This window comes from Rhamphochromis sp. 'chilingali' (assembly GCF_963969265.1).
Source record: "Rhamphochromis sp. 'chilingali' genome assembly, chromosome: 16".
NCBI classification, from domain to species: Eukaryota; Metazoa; Chordata; class Actinopteri; order Cichliformes; family Cichlidae; genus Rhamphochromis; species Rhamphochromis sp. 'chilingali'.
Window position 1 is genome coordinate 4,153,462 of NC_137943.1, and position 19,260 is coordinate 4,172,721.

General features: G+C 39.2%; 2 protein-coding genes across 4 annotated transcripts in view; both read left to right on the forward strand.

Moving 5' to 3' along the window:
* Positions 1 to 19,260, forward strand: part of LOC308412688 (uncharacterized protein) — a 512,620-nt gene that overhangs the window by 116,088 nt on the left and 377,272 nt on the right. The window lies entirely within an intron of this gene.
* The window catches only part of brinp2 (bone morphogenetic protein/retinoic acid inducible neural-specific 2), a 285,511-nt gene that overhangs the window by 79,191 nt on the left and 187,060 nt on the right, over positions 1 to 19,260 (forward strand). The window contains exon 2 of one of the 3 annotated variants that reach the window (XM_080907211.1): positions 18,686 to 18,798. The exons of the other annotated variants lie outside the window; for them this stretch is intronic. The gene's annotated coding sequence lies outside the window, so the exon portion shown is untranslated. The remainder of the gene's footprint in view (positions 1 to 18,685; positions 18,799 to 19,260) is intronic. 3 annotated transcript variants of the gene reach the window in all.

Here is a 19,260-nt window from a genome sequence, read left to right on the forward strand (position 1 = left end):
CACAGATGCGTGATGGGCCATTTTTATGCAGCAGTTTCTGCTTAGCAAAATCAAACGTTGCTGCTGAGGCCTGCTGAAGCAATTACAAGACCTCTTCAGGCTTTATTGAGGAGCGGCACTGCTAACTAAATGGTTTTCTATAGAATCCCAGGGGAAAAGATCATTAAGAAATAGTGCCCAATCTATCCATGATGCAGTGGGAGATATACTCTGTGTGTGTGTGTGCGTGTGTGTTTGTGGATGAGACCAAGGAGAGTGAAGCACATCTGTTACAGCTGAAGGGGCTACTTAAACACATTTCAATGAACTGTTATAAGCTTCTAATATGCTCTGGTAGTAGAGATAGGTTGCTACTGACAGTGCTTGGAAGGGTAAATAAGCCTTCAGTCATTCTTTTCCTTTCACAGTAGGTGACCAATATCTCTGTCCTTTGGAAATGAAAGATAAAAGATAGAAGGGGGCTTCGTTTGCCCCCAAAGGCAGCTATGATGCACTTTATACAGATTAAAAGGCCTTGAGATATTTATTTTATTGATTTAAGTTTTTTTTTCCTTCACAAATTCAAACAGTTGACTAATTTTAATTTGCACGATTTTAATGAGCCAAATGGAAACATGTTCCCATGTGAAATTCCTGCTCATCACTGTTAGTCCAAGGGTGTTATTTTCTTTTAAGTTTTTTTCTAATATTATCTCTGCACAACATGCAAACACTAGCTGACTGTATTATGTCTGATATGCTTGGGATTAAGTCCAAAGGACACATGCGTTAAGACACATTGCCTGCTGGAGAGATGTGACGATTTGCTTGCAATTGGCCGTGGTTAAGCAACACCACTAGAATAGTAGTTGCTAGTGAAGATCATTTTTCTGGGTCATGCATTATTGCCCTTTCATACTCGACAGAGAGAATGGTTGCCCCTGGTGACTGGCACTGGCCACACAGATTTAAAACAAATAGAACATGTCACATATACATATATTGTTTTTTTAAAAATATATACTGGAAACTGTAATATTTCCTGGTCTTACCTCTGCTATGGTTCCTGTGTGACAATAGTGGCATTGAATAATGAGGCTCCATGGGACTCAGGGGATACTGTTACATTTTTCATTTTGGTCTGGAGCAGAAAAAGTTTTAGAACCTCTGAATTATGCAGCAGATGTTACAATGTTTATTAGAAGCTCTTATATATGGAGGTTATTTGAGAGAACGAAGAGATGTATTGAGATTCCACATCAAACTTTTTTTTTACCTAATGATAAAATAACTAGGAAGAACAGAAAGAAAGCTATCTGGCTCACAGGAGCACGATGAAAAGAGCAGTTATTTGTCTGGCTACATGAAGTTAGAACAAAGCAAATAAGAAATGTCTTCACAAAATACCAGTGTAATGAAAGCAGAATGCTATGTTTACCAATGCTGACTGGCCTGGCCCCACAAGCTTAGTAAGAGTACATCAGACACTCGGTGGGCCCAAAAACTATTTGATATAGAAAAAACTGATTAAAGTGAAAGCTGGGATTTATCCCTATGTTATGACTTCAAGGCGAGGCTGGATAAAGATGGTAAGCAATATGCAATCTGTGGTTTCATGCAGCTTCGCCAGTGATATGACTGATGAACTGGAAATTTCTGAAGACGTTTGAGCATTTGTAAAACCCTCCACTGAACCATCTCCTAAACAGACGTAAGACTAATTCTGTCTGCATATAGCAAATTTTCTTTGAGGTAGTGATACATTTACTAAATTCACAAGTCAGTCACATGGAAAAATCTCACAGGTGCTGTTATTCTGCTCTTGACATGGGATGCTTTTTTGTACCCTTGTGGTTTGTATATAAAGGTCAGACTTGATCATCTGATACAATTTTGTACCCACCTTTTAAAAAAAATCTAAATTTGATACCCTCTAATTTTTGTTATTTTTTCATTTGAACTATTGTTCCTTAACACTTTCAAATATACCTTACAAATGTGAGTCTTTTTCCGAGGAGCCTCATCTCACATCTGTGCAGACATGGATGTTCTAACCTAACATGCATGACTTTGCGTTAAGACTAAAATCTTATCTTTGTCAGATTAATAAGAATTTTTGGTAGATTCCTTCCTGAAAGAAAAGATCAAATTCATGTTTTTGTAAACTACATACATAACTAAGTTTGAAGTCCAGTAATTTGTGTGTGTAGATTTTACCTGTAGGGAAATAAACTGATATTTACAATTGCCCATTTTCTGAACGTTTGACTGTACATTCCTCTCTCAGCTTTACAAACCTTTGTATGTAACTTAATACCAATGAAATGTTGATGCTGCTGGATGAGATGGCACAGAGGCTCTTAAGAAAAGTGCAGTAGTAGTCAGTTTAGTGATTGAAAGTCACACCGGCATTAATTTGTGCTTTCCACCACTTTGATGTTAATGTCATCTCTGGGACACCTCGTTTTGTCTATGCAGTCCATAATCCTCTTGTATTTTTGCAGAAAATCCTACCCAGCATTTAGTGGGGCGGGCATTGTTAATACAGTCTTATCAGTTAGCAGGCAGTCACGTACTGTCACTGCCAATATTCTACCGTGCACATGTCTGAATGCAACGTCTGCCTATTTACACCTTGTTTTTTTCTCCTCTGGTCTTTTCTTTCTTTCGTTTTCTCGTTTTTTTGCCTGGGTAACTGAGACATTGAAAGCAACTTTCATGGGTGAATGGTAAAATAATCATTATTAGTTTGTTTACTTAGCATGACAACAAAACTAAAACTGCACTATTGTAGACTGTTCCAGAAACCTTGATAATAGTGTATGTAAAACACACTTGTGGCACCACAGTTCTTCATTTTTTTTACTTGTGGTGCGATTTCGTGTGAACTGACATGCAATTTTACACAACGGCAGCAGCCTGATTAACACATGATTAACAGGATGAAATGAAGTATGTACTTTTAATTACTTGATAAGATCATGTGAAAAAAGTTCTGAATTGATTCCAGCATTCTCTCTTACTGCTCTTGTAATATTTAATAATATAGCACAGTCTGTTGTTATTATATGTTATTAGACTTCTTCTGACTAACTGTGATTTCATAGCTTAAGTAAAGAAACCTCTGTATGATTAAACTCTGGCCAAGTAGCTGTGTGGGAGAGCAGCGATTGAACATAAACATGACAGTTTTAGAACGAACACTCGCGGCTCTATAGTTTCCAGACAGCCTGTGGTTCTCCACCTGCCTGCTCACCACTTACTGGAGATGAATGAGCCTTGGGCGGCCATTACTTACCTTGTGAAATGGGCTTAAAAGGGATAGCATAGCCCCTGTCAGCGTGAATGTGACCAAACACCATAAAGTCAGGCTCATTTAAAAAGCGATCCATTACACGTACAAAAATGTGAACCCGTAATGTACTTTTGATCCCACAGTAAATTAAAAACAAGAAAAAGAAAAAAATCATGTATACAATGGAGCATAACATAGAGCTGCAAAGTGCAAATGAATTTTAAAGAGCGCTGATGTATGCGTTTGTCCATGTTTTTCAAACGTTGATTCATCTGACCCAAGGACAGTTTTCTACTTTGCCTCAGTCCATTTTAAATGAGTTTTGACCCAGAAAGAATTGTGCATTTTTGGATGATGTTGATATGTGGCTTCTCCTGCATGATGGAGCTTTAAACCTATATTTGTGGATGGCACAGTAAACTGTGTTCATATCTAGTGATTTTTGCAAGTGTCCCTGAGGCCATGCAGTGATTTCCTATATGCTTTCAATGCACTACCACCATCTTTACCTCTGAAAAACACAATCTCGCTCTAAGATGTTTTTATGTGGCAATGATCTGTTGGCAGGTAATGTAATTAGTTGTGAAATTTTCCTCCTTTTGCTTGTTTTTAGTACTTTTCTAGCCTTTCGTTGACCTCCTCCTAAATTATTTAGACATGTTGCTGTAATCAAATTCAAATCAAATGAGCTAATTTTCTTCAGGAAATTGTAAAATTCTATTTAGTATGCTTTCTGTGTTATGTTGTGAACATGGGATTTATGAGATCTTTTGGAATTGAAGTTTTATATCCTCAGTAGTCAAAAAAGAATTTAGATCATTTGCTAGATGAAATTGCAAACTCAAAAATATTGTAGTTGGAGTACATACGCATCTTCTTTAAATGTTTTTAAACGATCAGAAAATGTGAAAATGATTAATGATTTATTTGAACTGTTGTTTTTCTTGGCTGGAAAGATTGTACTGCAAACACCTTTAACAACGTAAAAAAACAAATAGTTTTAACTTATGGCTAGTTTTAACTTATTTTTGACTTTCTCTAATCCACAGAGGGTCAAAAATATACATACAATATCAAATATTTACACCAGGAACAACCCAATCACCAAGACTCAATCCTGCAATCAACTGGAAACTGATGGAACATCAGTATCACTATCCACAGTGAAGCTAGTTTTACATTGCCATCGACTTAGAGGTGCAGACCAAGAAGCCCCTGCTTCAGAATCTGCAGTTTTGAGCTTGATTGAAATTTAAAAATAAATTGGTAAAATAAAAGTTTATTTTACCAATGTAATAAATCATGTTCTGAATATGATGTTATGTACGAAATTCCATGATAATCCAACCCATAGTCATTACCAAAGCATCACATCCTGCAATTTTCCCAAACGAGTTGGCATCTCTAAATTATTCACAAGGTGTCCTTTGGCATCAGTGCCATGACATCACAGCTTTAGGCAATAATGAGACAGGTGTCTCAGAATTCATTACAGTTGGAAAACAAAAAGCCCCTTAACACAAAACACGGTGTCCTGAGTGATAATCACTTACTCCACTGCCATCCCTCAAGTTTCCTAATGTGGAGCTCTTTAAAGAAGAATCGCTAACTAAAGGTGTACAGTGCCTAGGTGTCAGTACACCTTTTGCATAATTTGGAGATCCCAGCAACATCTGACTGAATAGTAGTATTTGATGCTCTGCAAAGAGAAGAAGAAATGTAACGGTGAAATGAGAAGTAAGGGAATAATCATGTTCTTCCATTATTTTCTAAAAAGACTATACAGTAAAGCAGTTCTTGTTGGATGACTTTTCCTGAATTCCATCCTTTTGACTAAAATCAGAATTCCATTATAGCTCAACATACCGAGAGAAAGTCATACTTCCTGGAACTATGCAGATCCTCCATAATTAGTCTCTCATTTTTATTCTAATCAGGTGTTGGGTGCATGTGTCCAGAGTCTGGTCACAGCATCACAAAGTGACTGACTTCCATAAAAATGTAGCTGAGGTTACAGAGCACTGACACAGTATGTGTTTGGAATTATAATTAGTCCACTTCTGTTTCTAAGTTAATTTTTGCGTTTGTGGATCTGGGCTATTTAGCAAGGTGGAACACCTCTATCACTCGACTCATTCTAACACCATGGTCTGCCCATTAGTACACATATGGTCTGCCTGGCAATGCCTGATAGGCTGTAAGTGCTTAAGCCAGCCAATTACCAGCCAACTGTTCTTTTAGAGCATTCCTTTGACATCAACCAAGATACCCACAGTCAGTAGTGAAAGCTATTCTAATAGTCCCATCAATTGTAACATTTGTACTGATTGTGCTAATAGCTTAATGATTTGATGATGAATAGTGCTTTGGGGTCCTTTTGTTGTGGCTGGCCTGAAAAAACATTACAACAAAAAGCACAGCAATTGCACACAAGTATCATCATTTATTGGCTGCCAGAGGAGCTTTATTCTACTGTTATGGACCGGAATAAGTGCAAATGTGTAACAGTGCGTGAGATGTGGATTTGTTTAACTGTCCAGCCCATTTGCATGGCTTTGGTTTGTCCTTGATGTCTGCTACATTATCAGAAGTGACCTATTCAGCAGTTAAATGACCAGCAGTTTGTTTATCTATGGATTTCCTTTTAAATGTAGTGCCCATGGCTGTGGCTAATTCTACTCATTACTGGTTGTTATTGTCAACTTAGTGGTATTGGCAAATAACAAAAGTGACTACACTGCTGATTAGTAAATGCTGCTGGTCAATGCTGAGGCTGCTGCTCGTCACAAATTAACGACATCCGAGTTCACATATTATTAGTGACTCCATTACTAAGGCTTTTAAACAATGTGAAGAGATTTACTTCATTAGGAATATAAGGCAGCACCAGAATGTATCAGCCCCAATAACAATCCTTCAAACTGACAGAAATTATGCCATTATCTGATAGCATTCCAACAACAAAAGCAAATAATTGCCTAAATTCATCTGTGGATGAAACACTAACCTCCTGACTCTGCAGTGATTTCATGCTGAAACAGACCAATCTGCATCCACAAAAGCTGCCATAAGCTCATAGATGGATGTGCTTGGTTTATAATGTGGCCTCTGTTTGTTCAACTACATATGTTAGGAATCAGCTTTGCCTTTCCTAATGTATGTCAGTCCAGCTATTAACACAACGACATTGTGGCTAGTTAGTGTTTACAGTCAAAGCCTTTTCATCAGTGTAATAGTTGGAATAATCATTATACCTACATTTAAACCAGTGATAATTGTATGGCTGCCACAGTAGTCTACGTGGCCAGACTGATAAGCTTTCGATGGCCCACATGGGGCCCAGCGCTTGCTCAATTACATGCCAACTGTTTGTATATGTAAAGATTTTACTCAGCTGTGGACAATTCTGCCAAGAGCTTGTTAATGCTGTTTGTGAGCTCACTGTCTCAGGCAGCACCAATTATACTTAGTGTTAGCTTGGGGTGATTCAGTAATTAACTTCTATGATAGTGCCATGTATGTCATGACATTTGAATTCTGCTGGATTATTTCTCCTCTGTAAGCTGCTGTACGTGGACAGAGATTCACCCTTCAGTTACCAAGGCAGTTAGCATTCTGAAGGTACCTCAGTGAGCCAACTATGCAGCAGCTGCAACATGCCAGCCTACAGCTGGTACGGTACAGAGCTTTAAACAACATTTCTGCTAGGTTTCTTATGGATTTTGTATAGAGCTGAACAAAGGGTCAGACACACACACACACACACACACACACACACATACATATGTATATATATATATATATATATATATATATATGTGTATATATAAAAAAAGAGCAGTTTGTGTTTTGGTGTTGGTGTAATGCTAACCATGTATATACTGTAATAGTATTTTGTCTAGCACAGGAGTCATAGCAAAGCATGTTTCTAGTCATCTAATTTGCTTTCTCCTCTATTAGCTGTGATTTGCCTTTCATCTCTTTACCAGCTAACTGCACCATCATCTTCATTTTCTAGAAACATACTTTGTCTGTCTACGGCCTATTGGTGCTGATCAGATTAGCACAGCTGCCTGCTGAATATTACCTATTAAATCCACATTGTTTTGATTGTAGAAACAATTTTGTCCAAAAGTACCTTCTAAGGTTAACTGCAAGATGAATATCAATTGTCAGTACAATAAAGAAGACACTTAGAAAAACAACAGATTAGTGCAGCATATAAAATAAACTTTAACATCTGTTAGGAATAGAGTCAGGTTTATACTGCATTGTAACAAGTGTGGCTTAAAAAGCTAAAGCATGTTTTTTTGTTACCTATGGCTTCTGTTGTAAATTTGGGTATGGTAAATAAACAATGACATCATATGAAGAGTAAATATGAATATAACCCAAACCTTTTTTCTCATCCTGACCGTGAAAAGGCCATTGGCTATCAGCAGTGTTGGGAAGGTTACTTTTAAAATGTATTCCGTTACAGAATACAGAATACATGCCCCAAAATGTATTCTGTAACGTATTCCGTTACGTTACTCAATGAGAGTAACGTATTCTGAATACTTTGGATTACTTAATATATTATCGTGCTTTTTACAACAACGTGAATGTACTATTGCTGTGTGATTTATTACTATTACTGAAGGTCCGCGACTCCGAACTGTAGTAAAGGGACCTCTGACTAATACGGCGGGGTCCCTGTCGGCTCGTAGCCGAAAAATAGCTTTACTTTGTTGTGTGGGTCAACTTTTCTTGCGAGAGACAGAGCGAGGCGTTGAAAGGCTGCTCCAACGGAACTTATTGTTTTCGGAGGAAAACACGAACACGGTGTACAGTCGAGTCTTAATAGCTTACTTACAACTGGGCTCGTCAGGCACTCTTCTTGGCTGCAGTGGTTATTATTATATTTACATGCTTCCAGCTCCCGTTTTTCCTCGACGACAACTCATACCTTTCCACTCTCCTTTTTCTCCCTCCTCGCGCTCACAGACACATAACGTGTATGGCAGTGCATTCTCCCTGCAGCACGGACTACACTGGCCATGATGCTACATTCTTTAGAGCTATGCTTGTAGCATTCTGCCTGTTAGCTTAGCACAACAACAACAACGAAAAGGCGCTCTCTCACCCAGGAAACACACAGTCGCAGAGAGAGAGAGAGAGCGTCGCCCTGTAACCATGGCAACCGTAACGCTGCCGCCTGGAACAACAGAACGTAGCTGTCAAACAAAACCCAAACAGTCCTGATCCGCGACAAAATGAAACAGGAAAGTACCGCAGTGTAATCCATTTATTTCAACAAAGTAACTGTATTCTGAATACCACCTTTTTAAACGGTAACTGTAACGGAATACAGTTACTCATATTTTGTATTCTAAATACGTAACGGCGGTACATGTATTCCGTTACTCCCCAACACTGGCTATCAGTGGCGTGTTAAAGGGTTAATGCATTATTTTCTACCAGTCAGAATCTCTCAGGTATATCATTTATGCACAGGGCTATACTGGCATAAATTACTCTTTTGTATATTTAAAAAACAACCCAAAGTACACCTATATTGCTGTAAGGTGGTCTAATTTGAGTTCCCCATCCCCCTGGTCCTTTTTAGTTACTAGAATTTGCTTTCTGCTGCTGCTGGCAAATTATCAACTGAAGCCCAACTTACTCTGTGCGGACCTATTTGGAAAGGATTAAACTAGCTTGCAACTAATAAAGGAGATGTTGCAGTATGCATATAGGGACTTTATGAGGCAGCTTGACTCAGTGGTGAGCAGCTTGTGTAATTATCAGATTCCAAAATGAAGCAGGAAAGGGAGATTTTGCATCGGGGGTGGGGGATGGGGGGCTAATGAGGATGGGATGAGAGATGGGATGGGGTGGGAGAAGGAGGATGGGTGGTAAACCTACAAAAAAGAGGGCGTGGTAGTTTCACATATAATAGAAAATAATCATACAACAGCACTAAGTGAGTACTAGGAATTCATTGATTAATGCATCCAGAAACACATCCATTGACTGTGACGAAATAAGTATCTGTAACTGTCATCTGCAGTTACACAACTTGTTGTGTAACTGCAGTGTGTGTACTGTTAAAACACACTGTGGTGTAATAAAACATACAATTAAAAACCAAGCAAAATATTCCTATAGATCATAAATGGGTATTAAAATTTGTCCTAAGAAACTGATTATCAAGCAAATTTTATGCATTAGGATGTGTTAACAGCTTTACATAATCCATTTGGTGGCATCATCAACACATTACACATTTTACAGTCTGTCAAACTGGACGTAACTGATAGAAATGAGATTGTTTCCCTTATTCTTAATACCAGTTTTGGGCAGGTAATCAGTAACTTGCAACTAATTGCGTTTTTAAGCTCCTCGTTTTTTCATTATTTGTTGAACCTTTACTTTAGTACCTGCCAACAAAGTTGCCGAAGATAAATGAAAGAGGGTTTAATGCTCCAGACTCAGAGCAACTGAAAATTGATATAAGTCTAATCCTTGCTTGGGGATCTTTGAGTTCCAGCTCAGCAACAAAAGTGTAAAGTGTATGTATGTTTAATAACTTGAAAAAAATGTGTTCTGTGATTCATCCATTTCTTAAACTTGTTATCTAACTTGGGAACTCTAGGCGTCTGGAAACTATCCCAGCTGGCATTGGGAGAGAGATTCATTCTGGACAGATCGCCAAGTCATGCACAAATCCATACCAACACTGCACCAGTTAGCCCAGTGGTTCCCAAACTTTTTTTGCTAGGCCCCCCTTTGTTTTACAAGAAAAATATTCACGCCCCTCCCCCATTGCGGTGTATTTCACACCTCAAACATTTAGTAAACAATTAAGCAAATGCAATAAATTACAGGTAGTAAGAAAATAAACTACTAACTCTTTTATGCTACGTCCGCACCTACACGGGTATTTTTGAAAACGCAGCTGTTTCTATGTGTTTGGGCCTTTCGTCCACACGTAAACGACGTATTGCATCACCAAAAACTGAGATTTTTTAAAACTCCTTTTTTGCGTTTACGTGTGGACGAGGAATACAGAGTTCGTCACGCAACGTCAAAGGTATGTGCCTTTTTCCACGTCACGCTGTGCGCCACGTTATTGTTTACATGAGATGAATAGCAGAATGGCAGATAGTGGTTTGGGAAAATAAATTAGAAGTATTTAGCTGAAGTATATTTTATTTATGTTCTTTTTAACTTGTAGTTCTAAACTGGAAGATTATTGTGATATTGAAATATAAAAATATAATTATATTCTATTATTTTTTCATTGCTCAAAATAAGCGTCACACTCGCGGAAGCTGGTATACCCGCAGAAACGGCATTTATCGAGACTTTCAACCCCAGGTAGGCCAATTATGGATCTTCGGATCCACATTATGTCAGCAGCTGTTCTCCACCATGAACTACGTTAAAAACAAACAGCGCTCACGCCTCACATACGACAGCTTACAGTCCTGCGTAAAGATGAAAGTGACTTCGTACAGCCCCGATCTGCAGACGCTGTGCGCAGAGGTTCAGGAGCAGAAGTCCCGTTGTAAACATATCACGGCAGACCCGACGATGTTTCCATCAAAATGCTTTTCAGCATCTCTTCATTGACAACTTTTCACACACGGCTGCTGTACGCATACAGCCGGCTGTAGCTTTTCAGCTCACAGCCCGACACGTACCAACAACAACACAACATCAGAGAGAGCACAGACGTTAAGGCGGCGAGGCGTGATTGTGGCGCCGCTCAGGTGTGTCTGACTCCCCTGCAGCGGCACTGCAGACCACGCCCCGCCACACACATTAACCAGGTAAAATACATATTTAGGCAGAATTTTGCAAATATCTATTCCTATTTTAAAAGCACTATTTTTAATTTTTAGTGCTTTTTTTCCCAATTATTTTTTAAAAGTCAGGTCAAGGCTCCAAAAGCACAAAGGTTGTATAAGGGTGGGGGCTCACAACAGTTTTTGTTTGCTACATGGATCATTTTAGTTCAGCTGGGTGTCTTTCCTTTTGTTATATTTCTTTAAGAGTTCAAAATGTGTTAATTACATAAATAAAATGTAATTTTCTCTGTAGCACTTCAGGGATTTCACACCTTAGTTGTTCACACAAAGCATGAAGGTAAAAAACAATATATGCAGTGTTATCTTCATTTTAGATGTCAAAAAGTATTTGCGGCTCCCAGTGTTTTCGTTTGTGTGGAAACCAGGTCCAAATGGCTCTTTGAGTGTGAAAGGTTGCTGACCCCTGGCTTGGAAGGAAGTTGGTTTGGAAACGTATTCAGCGATGCTTCATCTCCTGCTTTGCGTTTGTGCGGGAGCCCCGTCAAAAACCTGTCTATTATGCTAGCAGTATCCAAGCGTTATTTTTTTCTTCTTCTTCTTTTCATACCGCGCGCGCCCCCCCCCCTTGCAATGGCTCTGCGCCCCACACTTTGGGAAGCTCTGAGTTAGCCTAACATGCATGCTCTGGACCTTGCAGTTAAAACACAAACGCATTCCTTTTGTATTATTTCACTAAAGTATCATTTGTTTTTCATCTCAAGCACCACAGTTGAAAGTATATGCTAATCTATGTTTAAAATAAGCATGACCTCCACTTGTAAGTATTAGTCATAGCCTACTTCTAAACACATTTTCATTGCCACAAAGAGATTTGCCAACTGCTGAGCATTCTGTTTTATTGTTCTCATAATTACTTAAATACAGGCAATGTGCAATGCTAATTCCTGCATCTAAGAAGGTGATTGCTGCTCAACTGAAATCAGCACAAGAGAAATAAAGTGAAAAGAAGCAGAGTTTTCTTCATCCGTGTCAATCCTTTTAACATTTATTTATATTAATAGTCTTGTATGAAAATTACCATCACCCTACTGTGCCATTAATGTAATGGCATTTGGTACAGGACTTTTATGTAGTGGCATTTTTTTTTAAATCTTGCACTGCTTGTTAAATGATCTGAATATGTTTTCCCACCAAGTTGATTTATTACTATCCCAAACTCCAGACATGTCCTTTTACAATAATCACTGTATGCATTATTGGTTACTGTAACCACAATGTCAATGATTAGATAATTTAATAAGTTGTGTTTAATGAATTTACTTTACCTCTGTGTCAAGTAATTAGTACACAGTCACCCTCATGCATGGTTGTGTCATTGCAAAGAAATTTAATTAGAGAAGAACTCAAAAGCTACCTGCAGTGGCCAGTAGCCATTAATTTCAAGTATTTTCCTTAAATACTCAGACAAAGTGGAAAAAGGAGAGCTTATTTACCTGACTCCAAAGTCGTAAAACATTTGGAACCAGCAAATATTCAGATTAGAGAAGTCATGTTTTCCCATGAAAAACATGACTTAAATTATTGTTGGCAAATACATTGCCATTTCATTTTCAGGCTAACTGATTAATCAGCTAATCGTTTCAGGTAGACCTGGGAGGAATAATTAAGGTGCATAGTGGGGTTCAAAAGGAGACCAACCGCAATATTTGGCCACGAGGGTCGCCTGGGAGGATGAAGCCGGCCACGGTGTGTCATACTGAGCAAGTTGTTAACAAAAGCAGCATTTTCTAACATTTCTAACACAGAAGAGTGGGCGAGGTATGTAACTAGGGGCAAAATGACTTTCAGCAGAGCGTGCTGCTGACAGGCTGTTGTTTTCTTAATTATCAGCTGGTATAGATGTTAACAGAGGTATTGATGGGCCTTAATTGACCATATGGCTGTTTGTTTGTTTAGCTGGAAACTGGCCAGAGACTGCACTGATAAGACAATCATACACACACACTAACACACATGGATGTAAAATGTACTGCGCAGAAACATGAACTCTCTCACACACACACACACACACAGGAAGCCAACACAGCATATAATTTGTAGGGGTTCCAGTTTCTAACCACAGGCCATCAGAGTGTGTCTCCCGACATTATCGGCATTATGCTGTGCACTGACATTATTGCTGGCTCTGCTGCTTCATAATCCAGTTGTGTGGTTGTTAGTTTGTGTGTGTGTGGTGTGTGTGTTGTGCATAGGGGAGTTCCCACCACCTGCTTATTCAAAACCCGACTCAGCCTGTAGGCACTGGGAGTCTGAGAAAAAGCCAATTACATTATTACGCTTTCTCTATTTTTAATCAGATGCCCTTTAACATCCCCTTTCTTTTTGTTCTCATTTGATTAATCCAACATACTTTTTAACTGCAGGTCATGTTTGTTCTTTTAATCCATAATCATTCTTATGTCCTTAGACTGTTAACAAGTTTTTGTTAGTCAAGAAAGGGAGTGGGACGGATTTGAGAATGCCTCCTACAGCTACTTGTAGGCGTTAGGCCGTGCATGATGAATAGCATTTGTCTTTCTTAAAATCATGTAGTTTTTCTCTTTTTTGTGGGGGGGGGGGGGGGGGGGGGGTGGATTGTTAGGAAGCTCCTTTAAAAACTACAGCATGCACACACACACACACACACACGCACACACACACACACACACGCACACGCACGCAAACAGACAAACCTACTGAATGAAAAGTAGAGGTCAATTGAAGACACATATTTGATGTGGACAGATTGCAGAGGTCTGTAAAATAGATGCTGAGGATATGGAGCCCAGTGAGTGCCTGGCTTTGGTGAGTGGGAAGACTTTGATGGATTTTCATGTTCCATGATTTCAGAATATTTATGTCCTAAATATCTTCTCATGTTGACAAATAATATTTTGCTTATTTTTTTAATTATGAAATGTGTTTGAGCAACAGTATTAGAGCATAAATCTCATTTTATTAAAGCTGACTTTTTCCTTATACCTTCCCATACTTTCCATACAGGCAGTCAGATGGAAGTTTGCTTAAAGGGGGAATAACTTTTCAGCATATTATGCCTTACATAGAAAATCATGTAAACAGCTCCCGTATTGTAAGTAACTCTACACGTTAATAAGATTTGGGTAGGCATCACACCATATTAATTTCATTGAACGCTGCCAGGTTATTCTGCTGAGGTTCAGCTTGACTTTCAATTGCTCCTAAAATAATTAAATAAAGAAGCAACCCTACCCTAGCCATACTGCCATAATATCTTCCCACTGCTGCAGGACAGGCTTACTGTGTAGGTGAGAAGCAGGTAGGTGCAGTCTGAAGTAGGCCGACGTTGGTGAGTGAGATCTCAGCACAGGTAACATGGAGGCGATAGAGCTATAGGCACACTTTATACTGACAGACAGTCTGGTGAATGTACACGCAGGACTCCAGCCGGTGTTTACTATTCAGCTCCCACATCAAAGTGTAGACGTATGCTGCTCTGTGTCTCTGGCTTTCTCCTCCTCTCTTTTATGTCTCTTCCATCGTATTCATCTGTCTGTCCTTCTGCGTCTCTCTCTCTCTTAACCTCCCTGTTTATATCTCTCTGACTGTCATCCTGTTCTGTTAGGATCAGTTCTCCGCCGCTAGCTTTCTTGCTGCCACAACCCCCCAAATCCCCAACTCCCTCCCCCTCCTCCAGGTCTCAGAGCCCGAATAACAAGGCAGGGTAGGAGCAGGTGTGCAGCTGGTCAGCTATTGCTGCTGACTCGCATAAATGCTGAAAGGTGAGTAGTGAGCTGCTGGGGTTGAGGAATACAGCTGACCTCTAATGCTGATGGACCTCCACCTGCTTTAATGTTTGCCAAGAGCCTGGCCAGGTGCTTGGCAGCATATCCACACACAAACACACAAACACAGACTGAAACCAGCTCAGATTCTACACACACACACACACACACACACACACACACACACACACACACACACACACACACACACACACACACACACACACACACACACACACACACACAGCTACAAACGGACCATGAAACACATATGTGTGTCAGATCCAATAAGGAATCCCAGCTGTGGTAATTGCAGTGCACAGATAGCGAGCTGATGAATTCTGCTGCACATTAAGGTTCAGTACTGCAGAGAAAAATGATAGTTGTATTTTGTCTGACTCAGAAATAAAAAGGAAAAAAGCTGGGACACTGGCTCCCTCCCATAATTCTCTGCCCTCCCAACTGGAGCACAAATTACTTAGATGAGTCAGGAGGTCAAACCGTTTTCACCTCAGCCTTTACCTCGGTCACTCTGCAGCTAGGTGGCAAGTTTAAGGAGAACGTTCTGCTGCTTTCTCTCAAAGAGCGCCTTTTTTCCCAGATAAATGTTCTCCTGTGAGAACGCCTGTCCCTTTTCCAGTCTCTCTTGTCTTTCCCAGGTTTCCCCATGTTTCTCATTTTCCCCCTTTTTTCTCCAGTTTAGTGCAAACACAGTAGAGCAGCACACTCTTTGCCCGCTAAGCCCAGTAGATGGGATGAAAAAAAAAAAAAATCCAATAAACATAAGCCTCCTTCCCCCTTGACTCTGCTGTCATCTCTGAGATGTTATTTAAGCGCGACGTGGTCGATTTTTCCATTCCACCTAGATGCCCTCACACCCCTCCTTATCCTCCGCGGCTCCCTCCTTTCCTTCCAATATGGATTCGAAATGTCCATGCCTTCTTCACTTACCTTCCGCTCCTCTAGGTTGGGTTACAGAGAAGGGTAAATACGCAAAGGGTATGTGAATAATGCAAGGCGTACATTAAATGTCAGGGCTGAAAATTCACAATTTCCCTCTATTGTCTCGCTGGCATTTGCGGCATGTTTTATGCATTTTATAATTAGTAAGTGAGTCTCGGAGGAGAAGGAGGCCTGGCAGTAACGACGAACACTTATTTCTGCGAGAGGTGGTGTTTTAAGAAGTTACAGAACTTCATTTGAAAGGCAAATCTCACAGCTCCTTGGAGTGGAAGACTATTGCATTTCTTTTTCTCTGAATCAATATCACTGCCAGCATGTATGTATGAGCTGTCTTTATATTCATAAAAATTCACCAAAGGACGATCTTACCAACCAAGTGTCTAAAAGTCCATTTTCCATTTTTAGTTAATTAAGTTGTCATGTGTTGTGATTATATATTATATTTACATGACAGAATGTCTCCTCAGTATACAAACAAAACCTTTTCTCCTGTTTTCCCACAAACACAGTACCAGTCAAACATTTGATCAGCTGATCGTGGTGCAGAGACAACTCTTACTCTATTCATGTTTTCATATGCAAAATGTAATTAATAATTATACTAATATTACTGTAAACCGTAAGATTATTTAGATCTTAACAGACTTTCAGGATATTAGACATACTTGTAATAAAACTGTACCTTACTGGGTACTTAAGAATTCCCAATATGAAACTCATTTGGTCCTGCACATCATTTGCGCTGACGTTTCTATTACAGTTGTTTACATATTCAGACTTAAGTGTTGTAAAATGTTGTTGTACAGCCAAGTCGCAACGTGTCCGATGGTATTCTTTTTACTATTGTATAGCTTTTTGGTTTTCTGAACAATATTTGTTCTTCTAGTGCAATGTTGTCTCACAGTGACTAAGCTGTGCAGACTGAAGGAAACAGTAAATAGTGCCCTTTTGGCCTTTTGATGCCAAGAACTTCTGAAACAAAACCTATCCTCTAAAGTCAAACTCCCTGAGCATTATCCCTGTCATCTGCCTTGTGATTTGTGGGTAGTAGGTATTTGTTAAAATAACCAGTGTAGTGAATATTCCTGTCAAACATTCTACAGAGAGTGTGTAGCTTGTAAGTATTACCCCAGTTTCATATACAGTGTGGCTGTTACATTGAACTAAGTGATATTTGCTTCTGCATTTCCCCATTTTCATAGTAAAAACAACAATACCAACTATTGAATAGTACATTGCACTTGTACACTGTGCATTGCACAGACACATTCACAGACATGTTCAATGGTTGATCTGATTTTCTTGTACCAGTAAACAACTGCACAAGCTGAGAAGATTCTCCATTCTGCAGCTTGACTATGAAAATATCGCCATGGTTTTGCTAACCCAAAATTATTATTTTTTTAACTTTCCAGTACTGCTGATTTAACAGGCAACAGGTACCAACCAGTAACTGGAGAAGTAACTATAGCCTTCCTTCTTTCACATTACTCCAATATATTCAGCTGAGGTAAGATTTTATTCAGATATGCAGTTTAGAAAACCACAAAACACTCGTTATACACAGTAAACACAGTAATCACAGTAAAAGAGCTGCTGTATATTTTTACAGTGGTAGCTGGATGACAGTAAGCTACTGTAAAAAAAAGTTTACGTTGATGTTGCAGTATTGTAATTTGCAGCATTATGTTCTTGTTAACAGTATTATTGCTATATTGTCATTTGTAGCATTATTACTGTGTTCTCATATACAGTATTGTTACTTTATTTTTTGTAAGGTATGGTTCATTTTTAAATAGTACGATACTTTAATACTATGTTTATTTTTCAAAGCTTTTTTAAAAGCCCTGATAGCTTATTAATGGTTTTTTAAACAAAAACAAAAAAGGGATATTACAATAGTAGACGGCCCTGAGAGGTCGAATGCGGTGCAACCAAAGAAAACACCACATAATAGCAAAACACACTGCAAAAGCATACAAAACACAATGTAAGGAGAAAGAAGAAGAAAGAAGAGAAAGAAATAAAACCTCACAAATTAATAAAAGGACACAACAGCTGTGGATTGTACTGAGACAAGCTGAAAAGGACGCTTACTGTGTTCTTCTCCCCCACAACACCGATGAATCCTCTTCTTTTTTTCAGTGTGTGTCAGTGGAGCATGTTTTTTGTTTTGTGTGCTTTTGAAGTGCTTTTTCTGTTTGCTAGTGTTCTAAGGTTGCTCTACATGGGCCACCGTATAGAAGCAAAACTACAGTTCTAAAAAGGACACTTTATAATCCACAGAAAAGTTGGCACAGAGATGGAATTACACACAAAAACGGGTTTGTTCAGGTGTCCGTGCAGTTGTGGCATTGTGACTGTGCTACCTTCAACAACAGTAAGTTTTATTAGGAGTGGAAAGATATTTAATCTTAGGCAGATCAAGCTCGCCTCGGTGCAGGCTCTCACATTCAATTAGCAACTCTTATATAGGGAGCTTCTCTAACCTAGCCACAGCTACACAATCCAACTCTAAACCAGCTGCTTCCTTTATGCTATATCTGACTTAATCAGTGTCATATTTGTTTGCACTGATGGTCTGTTGATCTGTTCTTGCTGCTGCTGTGCAAAATCTCTGTGGTCCATCAACAGAAACCAATGTACAGTAGTTTGTAACAAAAATCTGAATTTCACTGCAGTGGTTGTGACTGAACTGTAAGTATTTTCCCCACCGCTCTTTATGCTTACCTGTAAAATCTGTACTATTGGACTGTTCTTTAGTCGGCAGTGGAATTAGTTACGTTTGTAACTCTAACTATATAGAAGAATTTTCCTTTTCTTTTCTTTCTTTCTTTTTTTTCAAACAGGCACTCAGGCTCAGAATGCTTGACTGACTCGTTTCAAAACAGACAACTGGACCTCTCTCAGGACATAAGAAAACAAGAAATCTGGCACACCGGCTTTACCTCTGGGCCAAACGGTACAAGAAACAGCATAAGCAGACTATCCTATTCATCAAGTTTTCATCCTGCTTTTAGTTGTATAAATACGTTCGTTTGACAGATGACTTTGCTAATTGCCTTTTCAAACTGCAGTAATCTCCTGATGCAGTGGGTGAAAATTAAAAATGCAGTACCCTGAGTATTGTTTTTTCATGTCTAAGCCTGCATTTATCTACGTGAAATTAATTCTCTAATTTGTTTGTGAGATAAACAGGGAATACTTGAGATCCCAATCCACTTAAAGCACCTCCTCCGCTGCTTTACATATCCGTTCTGAAATGCTGATTTGTCCCTAAAGACTCCACCCGGCGGTCCTGCTAGTCATTACCGCCGAAATGAAGAGCAAACCTCGACTCTTTTGAAGGGCACTGTGAAGTCTTTTCAAAGTGTCACCTTAAAGACAGTGTCAAAGCACTCTGCCTTCTCCTGGGCTGAATAAA